This window comes from Aedes aegypti, chromosome 1 (genome assembly GCF_002204515.2).
Source record: "Aedes aegypti strain LVP_AGWG chromosome 1, AaegL5.0 Primary Assembly, whole genome shotgun sequence".
Taxonomy (NCBI): Eukaryota; Metazoa; Arthropoda; class Insecta; order Diptera; family Culicidae; genus Aedes; species Aedes aegypti.
In genome coordinates this window covers 201813422-201828288 of record NC_035107.1, presented here as the reverse complement: position 1 = coordinate 201828288, position 14867 = coordinate 201813422, and the positions used below count along the sequence as shown (strand labels likewise).

Genomic DNA, 14867 nt, shown 5'->3' with positions numbered 1-14867 from the left:
TACAGCAGTTGCACGCGAGCATTGCTGCGATACGGTAGCGTCCTGGAACAGTCCTTCCGAGTTCGCCGGATTTCATGTGAAGTGTTTGTCTTTACCAAAAAAAAAAGAAAAGGTTCCCCTCTATGTCATGGTTCGGTGATTGTTCTGAACGAACACATTAAATAACCAGTCATTTGATTTGGGTAGTCATTCCTGATAACCGTGTGCCGGAATTTGAATATTACGTCTAGTCGGGCGATGATTTGAAGATCGCGGTAGCCAAAAGAGCGCGCAAAATTACCCGTGTGATATGTGTTGATTACGTTCTCAGCTATGTAGGCCTGATTTGAACCGCAAAGAAGAGTGCAATCATATCATCATCATCTGATGTCTGATTGCTTTTACCCTAATCGAATTAAAGGAGTAGTTTACTGTGCAAAATTACAACTGAGACACTACTGATTGAACCGGACCAGAAGAAGTTGGCTCAAGACCAACCACTGTGAAGATTCCAGTTATTCAATTATTTGTCCTGCTCTCAGTTGGGGGACAGTACTACTAACCTGATCATAAAGTTAATAGAGTGCATATAAAAGTGAACTACGGAGCGTGTCCTTGGAGAAAAAAGCAAGTGTTAAAAGGATAGCGTAGAAGAGTTATTAAAACCTCGCAAGAGAGGTAGTGCAAGCAGCGAGCAATAGTACGCTATAAAGTGTGATTAGCTTCAAGGTCTTGTATCCCAGACACAATCTATCATCATCATCAAACGGGACCACACTGCTCTAGCTGTGCAATCGGTAATTGAAAAGGATAAAAGTTATATTGAATTTCATCTTGTGTGACAGTGCGCGATATTCCCCTCGAGCGTGAACGGAGCCGAAGAGATTGGACTCTTGAGGTTTAATCGTGAATCTTTTGGAGAAAGGTAAGTGTATGGAAAGCAAGAAAAAGGGGTTCCCTGATAGCCGGTTGATCGGTTAACAATTGTGTTTGCATAAATCATTCCGGTAAATCTAGTTTCGGTCCACATGCGGGACTACCTGTCCATCACAGTCTGAGTCAAATCTTAACCCTTTGAGGGTTTGAGATACATTGTTGTCAACGAATAAATGAATTTTTATTTACGAGATTATTATTATATGCGCACATTAAATTGTGTAAGGGAATTACGCTTTTTTTGCAAAAAACATCGGAGTAGCCAAACCTCTAACATCAATATAGGTACAGCTCAACATTTAGAAGCTCAGTTGTTTTCAGTTCATTACACAGCGTAACAAAAATGACCTTTTTGCGTGTCTCAAGGATCAAATTGTGTGTCTCTAGTAGATTTTGGGTCGCTGAATCTGATGCCGTTTTCAGAAATGTCCCTGCACGTCACAATTTTTAGCTACAGGTCGCCAAAGTTGTATAAAACACTAGTTTAATTGATGTTTACATGAAATTTAAAGTATGATTTATCAAACTTTTCTGTGATCTAATCCAGCAAGCATGCAAAATAAGACTTCAACTTTCATTTCAGGTAAAATTTCATTGAAATTGCACGATAAAATTAAGTTTAAATCGATTTTTTTCAACATGCTTGCAGTCTCCATACTAAACTCTCCGTTTCTCTTATATGGCGAAATACAATACTTTTCTAAAACACCAAAAAATAACTTTTAAACATCGATAGTATTATGAACTGTGCTAATAAGTATTAAGTAGATATACATATAAAGTTTGAAATTTGTGACAAATTAAGCAAATAAATTGCCTTACAAGTTGGGAAACTTGCATGCAAGTTGGCTAATATAGTCAAATTTTGCATTTTGAACAGCCAATATCTCAAAAACTAGACGTACTATGATATTTTTGAAAACAGTAATGGATTCAACAACTCCTTATCGACTAAATAGCGGTATTTTGATGCTTGAGACAAAAACATGTTCCGCAGTGTTACCGACTGAATTGTTAACTAAAAACTAAAGGTAATTAGGTACTAAGTGAAATCTATGCCTAAGTGAAATGATGCCATTTGGTTCATAAGGCTTCAGTTCAGTACATAAATGGTAATGATGTCCATGAGCGTAGCTAGTTGGTGCCCGATGGAAAAATTATTGAGATCAACTTGTTTTGCAACGAACATTAATCTTATGTTCCATTTTTCAGAAACAAAGACTATATCTATCTTTTCAAAACTATTGCGAGATCATATCTTGGAAAATTTTAAGAATCCACCATAAATATTGGTATCTTTCGAACAAAGAAATAATTAAAAGATTCCATTAGTAATCCGCCATATGTAGAACTTCTAAAAACTGCTTAAGTTTCTGCCTCCGAACTTTTCCAGAGAGTCTTCAGATCGCCCTGGAAAATTTAGCAGGATTTTTTCTAAGAATGCTGTAGAGGTTTATCTACTTAAATTTACAAGAAGTTTCCTATTATCCATTTAGTAATTTTCCCAAAATACACTTTATTTACCTGTATACTCCTTCAATACATTCTAAGATTGGATAAAGGAGCGTTTTCAGCTCCAAACATAGATTAAAATGGCATATTATACTAACTGTTTCCAATGCAACTGAAACTTCGCCCATGTGTTAGTGGCTATCCGACATGAAATATCCCATCAACATTTTTCTATATTTCCTAGGCTTCGTTTTGAAGAGGGCCTATCAAATTAGAGGATTTTCATGGTTTGAAAGTTTATAACTCCGCTGCTCTTGATAAACCTTAATCCTCAATATCAAAATTTTTATTTTCGGTGTAAGTTTCATTTTTCGCTATCTAAAATCAACAATGATTTATTTTCATTCGCAAATTTATGATTTTTTGTTTTGATTTTTATTATTGGGCATCCCTATCAGATGACCATTTTTAGACAGTAATAGAAAATTGAGTTTTTGTAGTACTTTTGAAAATATAAAATTTCTATTTTTTTCTGGAACGTATTTTATTTTACGTGTAAGTAACGGACAAATCAATTCGAAAATATTTCAATTCAACCAGGCTCTTTTTCTATGATAGGTTGATTGTAATAAAATGGAAAATATTTGTATTACACGGTAAATTAAACCCAGGCATTTGTAGGTTATAAAATAATACATTTTTTTATATTTTTCAAATATACAAATATGTTTTAAAAGTCGCGTAAAACTTCCCTAGTATGGCCCAAGGTTTAAGCCAAAACTAAAAACATTATGATATCCGAGCTAAGAAAAAATAAACAAAATTCCAAAAGGTACACCGTCTAAAGGCGGGGTTGGGTATTAGAGGGTTAACTGTGTCTTCGGAGACGTTTTTTAGAACTATTACAAAATATACACTGAGGGAAAAATCATTGTGAATCCACGTTAGATAAGATAGTATTCAACAATACATTTGAAACTTTTTCGATTTTCCATGCAAGAGAGTAAGATCTCAGTTACTTATGGATATGGAATTTTCACAGGTCTTCAGACATAAATTGAATATCAAAATATATTTTGAAGCGGTTTTTTCATTCACGAATTCAAAAGCAATAACGGTTTAGCTAAAGTGATTTTTTGACATTTTTATAATTACCATGACTTAAAATAATTAAGAAATATTTTCATGGTATCTTCAATAAAGTTGTAGATTTAAACGAGATGAAAAAGTTTGCTGAATTATTTTTTTTTTGTATGGCTTTCATCTTTTCAGATGAACAATATAGAATTTTTCGGTAAACTTACGTATTCTCGACAGTCTGACCAGCTGGACTTTTAAAAAGGCAATTATACACAACAATTAAGCACAAGATTTAGCAGGAGACACCTGAAATACACTTGAGCACTCTTTATTGGTGATTATACACAAAACACTATTTTGTTCTCAAAATCATCTGTTTTCCTCGCCAAAGTCACGAGGCACTTGTTCTTTTATCGGCAATGCAATTACTATTGTCGGCAACTAAAATGTTCTCTTCGGCAATCCAAAACTGTGCAAAAACTAGCTTATGTATTGGTTACTTTCCGCATGTGTTGACAATGACTGAAATCAAACGTCACTCATTAAGATCTACTCGTTGAAAGGGCCAATGCAGAAAAATACAGACTACACTGAAAACAGCATTGCAGTTATAAATACAGTAACAGAGAATCAAATTGAATGCACAACGCCACTTAATTTGTGCAGACTAAGGCGCCATCCACACATTACATAACGCTCTAGGGGGATGGAAAGTAAGCTCAAATGTTGTGGCTCATACACATTTTTTTCATACAAAGACCGTTACGGAGGAGGAATGGGGTCGAAAATTGTACAGTTTAGCATTACGTCATAAATGCACCAAGGATGGAAATCTAGTGATCATGACAAAATAAATGATGCATCGCGGTTGTTCTTTATCGTGCGATCATAGCAACAACGATTAATCATTAGTCGTCAAGTCCTAACAACAAACTCCGCTCCGCGAAAAATGAATCGCTCGGCATGTGTGCTAACGATCAATTGTTCGCAAACCAAAGTCATAACTTTTGGGGGATTTTTACGTTTTTATTCCGCGATCTGCCTTGTAGTATGTCATTTAAGATTCGAATGTCAATCGAGTATGGTTTGGGTGAAAAATTATGCCGTGAACGCATTCTGATTCATGTTAATCGCGGCTTGTTACAACATCCGACAAACGGTTTGTCCCGCGACAAACAGTGCATCGGATGCTCCATTTATCCTTACTATGAGCGCGTGATGAGCTATTCAAATCATGCTTCTGCAAGAGCAACGGCCCTCTTAGACCATTCAAATACTATATTGTTAGTCGCTAGAGGTGATTTTCTGCCATCCTTGAAATGGACGCTATTAGGCAGCATGAAAACGCTTATTTCATCGAATATTGTTAGTATTAAGTCTCACTGTGGCAGGATTTCGGCTGTGCCATGACATGCCATGGTTATAAACTTGCAGCAGGTGCGATTCTAACCAAGAATCAACCAACCAACCAACCAAGAAGCGTGGCGTCATTGTTAATTGGTTCATAATATTGTGTTCTGCAAGAAAAATCCACGGAACGCGATTATCGGATAATTTTAATTTCAGAATTCACACATTCCACGCACATCTACGCCAGGATATCAAAAATTCAAACTCTGAAATATTTTCAAAGCTATGCAGAACATGAAAGACAATATGTTGAATTGTATAAAAAACATAAATTTGATTGAAAATACTGTGAAAAACATACCTGAAAAGTTATATAAAGTTTATATAATTTATTGGTGAGAAATTGAGACATTAAACAACTTTTTCATAATAGCCCTGTATCATAGTTTATCAAGTGTAATATGATTGTCTTATCCGTTAACTAGATGGGTATTAGATGACATTGTTATGTGCGGGTTTAATTTTTTCAAACAAATTATTGGTTCTTTTAAAACGTATTTTTTCAAATAGTCACATTATTATGGTGTTGCGTTACGAAAATAGCCTTATTTTTGACATTGTAAAATAAATACTTCTTATAGAACTCTTATATTTTGGATTCTCTTCCTACTCGTCAAGATACGTGTTTCCATAAAAAAAAGATTTAAAATCGGACCATTCTTCGAAAAGTTACACTAGGTGCAAAGTTTTGGTGTCGCGTTACGTTAATTTTCACCGTAAATTTTCAGGATGAAACTACAAATTTCAAAATGCTCGTTCTCAGCAATGCTACAACCGATTTTCGAAATTTTTGATTTTTAGTAGATGGAAATAGTTATACTAGCTTTCAGCGTTGGTGCCACCCCACTAAAACCCTCCCCGTTTTTGTGAAATGTGGGTATGTCTGTTTTCTCTTGTTTTTCTCTCAAATCTGATCAAGTAGCTCTGGTTTTTAATGGCTAGTGACCCAAATCTTATCAGAACAGGTACCGTTTAGTGCAGGAATAGTCTCTTACATGTTGTGGAATACTTGGCTTCGATGGTAAACAACGTGGTTCTCCAACGGATAATCCGGAATATCCGTAAAAATGGTCAATTCAAGAAAATAATCCAAAACAGTTTTTTTTTGCAAACTCACCAGAACTCCTTAGTATAAAACGCAATACATTATTTGAATTGTTCATGGACCTAGGTGGTCACAATAATGACCTCCAGAAGATCCGGAACATCCGTAAACATGGTCATTTCGTGAAAATCATTCTGGATCACTGCGCTGTTTTTCAAAACATATCAGAAATCAATTACTAAACATAACGGATGATTGAGATTGTTCTTGGATATAGGTGGCCATTATAAAGCTTTTGAGAGGATCTGCAGCAACCGTAAAATATGGTCATCTCGTAAAAATCAACTTAGACACGTAGTTTTTATTTTCAAATCTTCTGGATGTCTTGTCATGACATTTATCTATGTTGACATTCATCTTTACGTTGTATAATAATTAATTTGATTAATTTTGCAATAAACTTCGGTGATCAATATGGTGTTTAATTTCAATACAAATTATACTTCTTCTTCCTGGCGTTACGTCCTCACTAGGACAGAACCTGCTTCTCAGTTTAGTGTTCTTATGATACTTCCACAGTTGTTAACTGAGAGCTTTCTTTGCCAAAGTTCTAATTTTCACATTCGTATATCGTGTGGCAGGTACGATTATACTCTATGCACAGGGAAGTCAAGTAAATTTGCTTTACGAAAAGATCCTGGACCGACCGGAAATCGAACCCAGACATGACTTTGCTTTATAGCCGCGGACTCGGCTAAGAAATGCCCCCAATTATACGTGTATTACAAATTTTATATGTTCTATAATTATGATTTTTTACGTGTTAAAAAAAAACGCGCAGTGGTCTAGGATGATTTTTACGACCAGTTTTGTGGATTTTACAAAGGGAGTTGTAGTGGCCCATGCCAGCCCTGATTGGATGATTTTATAAATTGATAATTTTTATGAATATTAACCAACCATTCTTAAAACCAGAGCTTCGTGCAAAAAAGAAAAAAAGAAACATAGGGAAAGTGTACCAGTTATGGCCATTTTTTTTCTGTTTCTGTTCGCGATGAACCACTGCGACCAGCTTTCTTTGATCTTTTGTGGTATACCCGTGTCCTTTGTTTAGTGCATGTCGTTCTACTCCATTACTATTGAGAAATAATGAAGTAGTCGTTTTTCATACAAATAACATTCTTTACCATTTTGCATGGAGCCTCTTTAAAAAAAAAAGATACCGCTATTTATACCTTTTGGAGAAAACAGTTAGTCACCATTAAACTCTCAAAAGCGCGCCCCTTAATCAGGTTCGGCCACTAAGCTGGTTGAATGATACTGATTTTGACCATGCATCGGTACTCTAGCGTATCAAATTATTGCTTCTACTTATAAGGTTCAAAGTCGTTTTTTGAAACTGTGAACAGGTTTCATCGCATGAGACAATTAGATTCCTTGAAACGAAAAGCTTATTTTAGAAGTTTAGAGGTCTGCTACTCCACTGATCCGGAATCGTTTCCCTCCTAGACATCGAAAGATGAACTCTTGAACTCGGAAAGAAATTGTCTCATGAGTTGAAACCAACCTCAGATGCTGATTGAGTCATTTTTCCACTTCGACCTCCTCATCATCTAGGACAAATAGGTGGGTCTTAGTGGCTTGTTACTCTCTTATACTCTTCCGACCGTAGCTTATAAGTATTCACAAGAACAGATACAACAAGAGTACAATATGGTAGATCTTACCCCGTAACGCACCTTGAAAAGGTGATCTACCCGCGTTACGGGTAAGTTATGGCCGTAGTAGTTCCCTATTTGGCCATATGTAAAATTTTAATAACTATCACATTTTAAATCTTTTTGAATGTTTGTACATCAAGATATATGATAAATCTAACTACTACAACACACAAACATTTTCAAAATTTGAGGACATTAAAGTAATCACGTATGGCGAAATAGGGACTCACTATGTCCATAACTGGTACACCTACCCTATTTACCTCTCACTAAAACGTGGAAGGTTTCAAAAGAATTGCGCCAACGCTTAAATCTGGTACAACTAGGGAAGGTGTACCGGTATTCGCCATGTACCAGTTATTCGCCACCCCAGATTTTATACCGTTTTACTTCATATATGGTTGCCAATTGTTTAGTGTTTGCTAAATTGCTTTGAGATGATACGGAAACATTCTTGGAAACCGCAAAATTTTCTCAGAAAAGAATAGAAAAAAATCATTTTCCTTAAACTTTTTGCTCCTTTGCACCTATTTTTCGCCACCTGTTCCTGAATTCGCCACCCTCCATAAGAAATCAACGCAAGTGGCGAATTCAGGAACCGAAATTAAAATCGTGGCGAATACTGGTGCAAGTGGTCCAGTATTCGCCACCACCATTTTTAATACAAAAACAAAGTTTCTGATTAGTTTTTATATTTTCCCTGCTGAGCATGGATTGAAAGCTTTCGTTTAATGTCCAGACAGTAACCAAAGGTCTTTTGATTTATAAATAAACAATATTTTTCCTTAGGGTGGCCAAAACTGGTACACTTACCCTATTTCCTTTCAATGAAAGCTCAAACAATCGGTTGAATAATTGAGGAACTGTATTTTATGAGTTAAAATGAATTCACAGTTTCGCCTAATAATCTGATTTAATAACTCTTCTGTGCGGTAGAATTCCATGATATTCAGATCACTATTTTGAGACCATAACAATTTTGCTAAAACATGATCCTCAAAATACTACATGGCTACGTTGAAATTTTATTGGCCCAATATCTGGTTCAATTACACCCCTGTGCCACAAATTCGGTATCCTTCAGACCGCCATTGGTAAATCATAAACACTTGCACACGGTATGTCTGATCCAGCAGATTATAAAAATCGAATGTACATCGGATATTCTCATCATCTTCAAAAGAGATCAAAGGAACGGTTAAAAAATTTAACCCAAAAAGAGTGCAATTACCCCACTGTACAACAGCTCTACATATTTTTCGTCCAATCATTGGGAAGCTTTTATGGTTGTCTACAAATTTCTGAAACAATATTCTCAAAATAATTTATTGAATCTATTTATAATTTTACCCATTTATCAGATCCATTAACTCCACTGTGTTATTGAATTTCGGATAGTTCCGACAATCATACATGTCTGCTTGTCGACTTTGCCGAAAGCATGCTTTTAAAAGTACATCGTCGGAAGGTTTAAATAATTTTATTTTACAATCAAATTCAATCATTCTAACATGTATCAAAGCTCTAGATTATTCGCGCCACCGTCCGAAAGCACTGTACCGGAAACATTCTTAAAAAATCACAGAAATATCTTAACATTATTGCAAAGAATTTAGTCAAATTTATATGGAGACCACAAGTGCCATCTACGCTTTTACAAAGCACGACATTCTCAAAAGGTTTCACAGAAACATTAAATTAATTTTAACCAGTGTCGGATCAAATTACCCCACTGTGAGGCAGAATGTCGAATGTATTAAACAAATAACAATACTAGATATACATTTTTTCTGAAGCCCGAAAGCAACATTACCGATTTTATCAATAAAAATAAAAAATGCTTTTTGCGTAACGCGACACCATTTGCAGAACCCTGTTGGAAGATAAACGTAACGCGGCGCTCATAAAATGATATCAATGATTTCTGCAATTATTCAATATCTCCATCCAGTTTGAAGTCACACTCTGATTCTTATCAATACATAGAAGGATTGCCTAGAACAAACCCGGATTGTAAAAAGTATAGCAGAGCAGATATAGGCGATTATAGAGTGACGTTTAAAAAAGTGCATTTCAGCGATGGTGTCGCGTTACGAAATGCAACTGCTTTTAATTACCATATATGCAGTGTTATGTTTCAAAATGAATGTCATAACATGAAGTACATTTAATATGCATGATATAAAACCTGTTTTATCACATGGTCACAAGGCATATTTCCGAGAACATGCCTAATTTGATAATGAAAGTCGATTCCTCGTGGTGTCGCGTTATGCTGGAATGTGTCAATTGCGTTCGAATTGCGTGGAATATTGTCTGCGCGTTACTGCCGCCGCTGGATGTTGATTTAAAATGAGCACCGCAATATTATCCCTTTTATTCGCTCCTGATCGACATCATCCATCCGCATTCAAACAACACGCATGACTTTTGTCGTCACGAAAGGAAGAAATTTCAAAAGAGAAAAAGATGGACATAAGACGCAATTTATCAATGTTGGTAGCTCAGTTTTTTTGTTTTATGTTATTTGACATCTCGAAACACAGCCCGATTAGTCAATGTCTTGCACTAAGTGGACTACAAGTTTAGCGCAACGAACGAAAGTTGACTATACCATCAAAATATTAGATTCATGGAACGAGTAGTTATTGATTTTTAATAAATTGTCGAAAAAAGCTTGAAAAAGGCCTTTTTAAATTGTCACTTTTGAGGTTTCACAGATATTCTCGCTTTTAGGTGGACGAATACTATTTTGAAATCTCACATTTCTGTGCATCATATCATCCATCATATTGGAAAGCTCTAGAAAACTTGAAAGGAACACGATTCTCTTGATTTGTTCTCATTGCGTATCAATTCTACACGCAGCGAACTGGACTATAGAAATTCATACATTTTGCCTTAAGAATGATGGAACGATTATTGCAATACGAAAGCTGTATGTATCGTTTTAGCATCACCTCACATTAAGGCGGCGTCCATTTATTACGTAACGCTAAAATTGGAAATTTTTGACCACCACCCACCCCCCCCTCCGTAACGCTTTTTGTATGAAAAATTTTAAATTTTTGTATGAGCCGTAACGCTTGAGCCTACTCCCCCCCTCCCCATAGAGCGTTACGTAATTTGTGGATGCCGCCTAAGGCGTCGATAGACAAGGGGAGTCCGCACGAGCGTAACGATCGCAAGGTTCTTGGTTCGATTCCAGGATGCCGCGAAAACTATTTTTGCAGTGTTGTAAGCAATCACGGTAGTCAACACGTTTTCGCTGATATTCGGCATTGCTTCCCTTAAATATTCACAACACGAGCATGTCGAGAAGAAAAATGTCAATTGAATGTCACTGGCCCACTATAGCTTCGCTAGGAAATGTTACGGTTTTGTTTTTTTTTTGTTCTGCTTTCACTGTATGTGTTTTACATTCGAAATAACAGGCAAGATCAAACTATTGATGTTGTTTATGATCCGATGTCTGAATTCTATGCGAAACTAATGATTTATGCAAATTTCATCGTGTCAGACGACATTCAATTGAAACTGTGTTTTTTGTGTTTGTCGACGTTCATTTTAAAGCTCGGGCTGTAACTGCTGATCATGGCAACGAAACGAACATCGTGCAATGTGTCGAATGTTTACACCACTTTCAAATTTCAGTTTCATAACGTAAATTTATGAATTTCAATCCAATTTCTTGTAACGAATTTTTATAAGGGGTTCCTATGTTTATTAATAGTTCACTTTCCTTAGTGTAGTTTGTTTGGCCCAATGTCACCCCCTCGAAGGGGTGAGTTTGGGCCAATTTCCATACGTTTCCTATTTAAAGGAAAATAATCAAATTTCAATCATTTGTTCAGCATTTGCAAAATATTCTCATATTTAGCCGAACATATCATGCAAATTGCGAAAGTTGTTTAAACATAAATGAGGACCTACGCCTTTTCGGCCAAATCTCACCCCCAACGACGGTACTTGCGCAGTTGTTTTCAAATTTCTTTATTTAAATGCGAAAGGTAAATAATTTCACCGCGAATTGCACTATTCGCTGAATGGCTCGATATGGTTTGTTGCTCTTGAATGCTCTATCACCAAGTTATTACCGAGAGAGTGAATGGTAACATTAAAAAAAAATCCGATTGCGATGTTTCACGATTTTTTGTTGGTTTATGATTAGCACTCTCCGAATATTGTTCGATCGGCTTATTCGGATCAAAATCCAAACTTTGCCAGTAAAATTTATTTGCGTTCATATTATTCTTAGTGTATGAGAAAATCAGAATAGACTCTTTGCAAATCAATTCACTTATGACTTGACACAAAAAAACCATCCTCTGATTCGCGACTACGAAGCTGCTGATGTTTTCTTCGATTTTCTGTGAGAAAAACAAGGAGAGATTTTTTTTTGCTTTTTTTCACGCACACGATGACAGTTCTTTACGAGGTTTTCCGTTGGTGCGAGTGCTTTGTGGAATCTTTTTTTGCTTCGTAGTCGCGAATTGCCTGTAGAACAACAGGAGGGCTGCCAAAATAATTAACCTATTAAAAGACGTGCATTTTATATGCTTCTCAGTATATTGATGTTTATGCGCTACAATACGCAGATGAGGAAAGTATTGATAGGCTCAATTATTGCCAATGCATGCTTTGTTGCCTAATTCCAATAAATTAATTAGTTGTGTTCGACTTTTTCTATGAATTTAAAATGTGAATAAAAAATACACCGCAATTGAATATGGTTTTCCGGCAACCTGGTCCAGTAATAAAAAGTGATTGCCGAGGAAATCAAAGTGCAATAATTTTAATTTTTTAGGCCGGAACAAATCTTAAAATCTTCTTTTGTCACCTTCCAAAAAGTAATAAAATGGAAATTCAGAGAAATTCATCATTTTTTATTCTCATACGGTGAAAAACAATGTTTTGCTACAAATATCCGTCAAATCAAAATGTTTGAATAATAAACACGACATTTTTTATTGTTCGTAACATCGATCGTATAACATTTTTCATAAGACGGCTTTCAAATTGTACTCTAGCTATTAACTTAATTATTAAAATGTTCCAATTACGTTAGTACTGTAAGTACAAACATATCATCCCCTAGGGAAAGCTTATTCTTCATGTCTTAATGAAGGAAGTTGCTGAGGAAACAAATCCGTTTTGAGAAATTTTGTTTGGGATTTTTGTAGATGTTTGCTGGGCTGTGAAGCTAAATAATAGCTAACAAACTCATGAATATCTTTTCTCCTATCGGTCGGATTAAATTGCTCTCTTCAACTAACTTCTTTATTATGGTTTGAAGAATGAGTTTTTACTATGGGATGATAAATTTTTACTAACATTCCAGTACTAACATGCTTGGATCATTTTTCAACATTTCTTCATAGCAGGCATTGCAGAATTCGCTCTCATTTGAGTATGAAGCACCATCAAAGCAAGCAAAGAAAAACATCCCATCTGTTGCGGTCCACGATCGTCATTGTATCGCAAGGTGTAACAAGTCTGATAAATGGAAGCAGCGAGCGGGAGCCCCACAGAGAGAGTGATGATAAAATCCATTTTTCTCGCTTGTTTATCGTAGAGGATAGGTGTTTTTATTTACTGGTGCGATAAACAATCCACGAACTTCCAATAGCAATAGTGTCCCCCAGGCTTGGAACATATTTAGAGGGGTTTTATCCTGCACTACTATCCCCCCAATCTGATCAAAGTTGTAGCAGTATACGATAAACAATCTCTCATAATGTGCAGCATGTTATGATAGTTACAGAGAGCGATACGTGAGATATTCTCTCAATTTTCTCAGGATTCAATCCCTGCTCCATAGTAATTTCCATATAAACCTACATCATCTTTGGGCCACCTTCAAATCACCACCTAGAAGGCTGAAAATTTCACAGAACGCTATTTTTATGGTAAGGATTGTAAGAAAGATATGGAAGATTGAATTTTAAAACTTTTTAAATTTTGACTTCCCTGGGCATTAAGTGTCATCGTACCTGCCACATGATATACGAATGCGAAAATGGCAACTTTGGCAAAGAAAGCTTTCAGTTAATAACTGTGAAAGTATTCATAAGAACACTAAGCTGAGAAGCAGGCTTTGCCCCAGTAGGGACGTTATGCCTAGAAGAAGAAGAATTCATGAAAATCATAAAAAAAATCTATTTTCATAGGCCACACTGTTACAGTAAAACAAACAAATTGAGGACTTGTAATCCAATAACACCTGTTATCTCATATAATACAGTAAAAACGAATTGCAAAGCTAGCTGAAAACACGAAGAATAATGGAAACCTACACTGAAAATAAGATATTTTATTCATTTTCCCCTTCTGACTTTTTGAAAATTTTGAAGGGGGGGGGGGACAAAAGTAAAATTTCAAATTTGTTCCGGCCTTATTTGAAGTATAAAAAATAAGTATTTTCAAGTGCTTTATAAACGAATCAAAAGTATAATAGTGCATAAGTGAACGGTGCGTAGCTTTTGTGACAAATTGGCATTGGAGCGGAGAATTGAACTTTTCAAAGTGGTGAGTTTTTCTTAAGCTGTTCTTGTGTTGTTTTATTCGACAGCTCACGAATGACGATAATTTCGTTAGCATTTATTTCATTTAAAAATAAATAAAACCTATGTTATATAATATTTTTGTGAATTATGAGATTCACATGGAAGATTATAGTTCAAGGAATATGTTGAGTACATTGAAGTTAACTCTTATTCCGTAGATAAATTTTAACAAGGATGATAAGTTAGTGCTGCCGAAAATACCCTCAGGGTGCCAAAGCCATTATTTACCCTACTTCATTTTAGTCAAATTGTTATTACTTCTGAATTCATGATTCGAAAAATACTCAAAGTATATATGTTATAATTTAAGTTAGTCTGACGTGCTGTGAAAATTTAATTCAGTATTATTTTTTCGGTTCTTCACCAATTTACTTGATAAAACCTCGCCAACAATATTTCACCAATTCACTCAGTTCATGGCCGCCTCTCCACCTTCGACGGCGATCTATCCTCTCCAAGTCCTGGTGCATCTGGTCAATCCACCTAGCTCGCTGTGCCCCACGCCTTCTTGTTCCGACCAGATTCGAAGCGAACACCATCTTCAAAGGGCTGTTGTCCGGCATTCTTGCAACATGCCCTGCCCAGCGTATCCTTCTAGCTTTAGTCACACTCTAGATACTGGGTTCGCCGTAGATCTAGGCGAGCTCGTGGTTCATCCTTCGCAGCCACACACCGTTC

At 35.9% G+C, this 14867-nt stretch overlaps 1 protein-coding gene across 1 annotated transcript in view; it reads left to right on the top strand.

Moving 5' to 3' along the window:
- LOC5567085 (aminopeptidase N) overlaps window positions 1-14867 on the top strand; it is a 101430-nt gene continuing 86563 nt past the window's right edge. Inside the window, exon 1 of the mRNA XM_021857251.1 lies at window positions 1-904. The gene's annotated coding sequence lies outside the window, so the exon portion shown is untranslated. The remainder of the gene's footprint in view (window positions 905-14867) is intronic.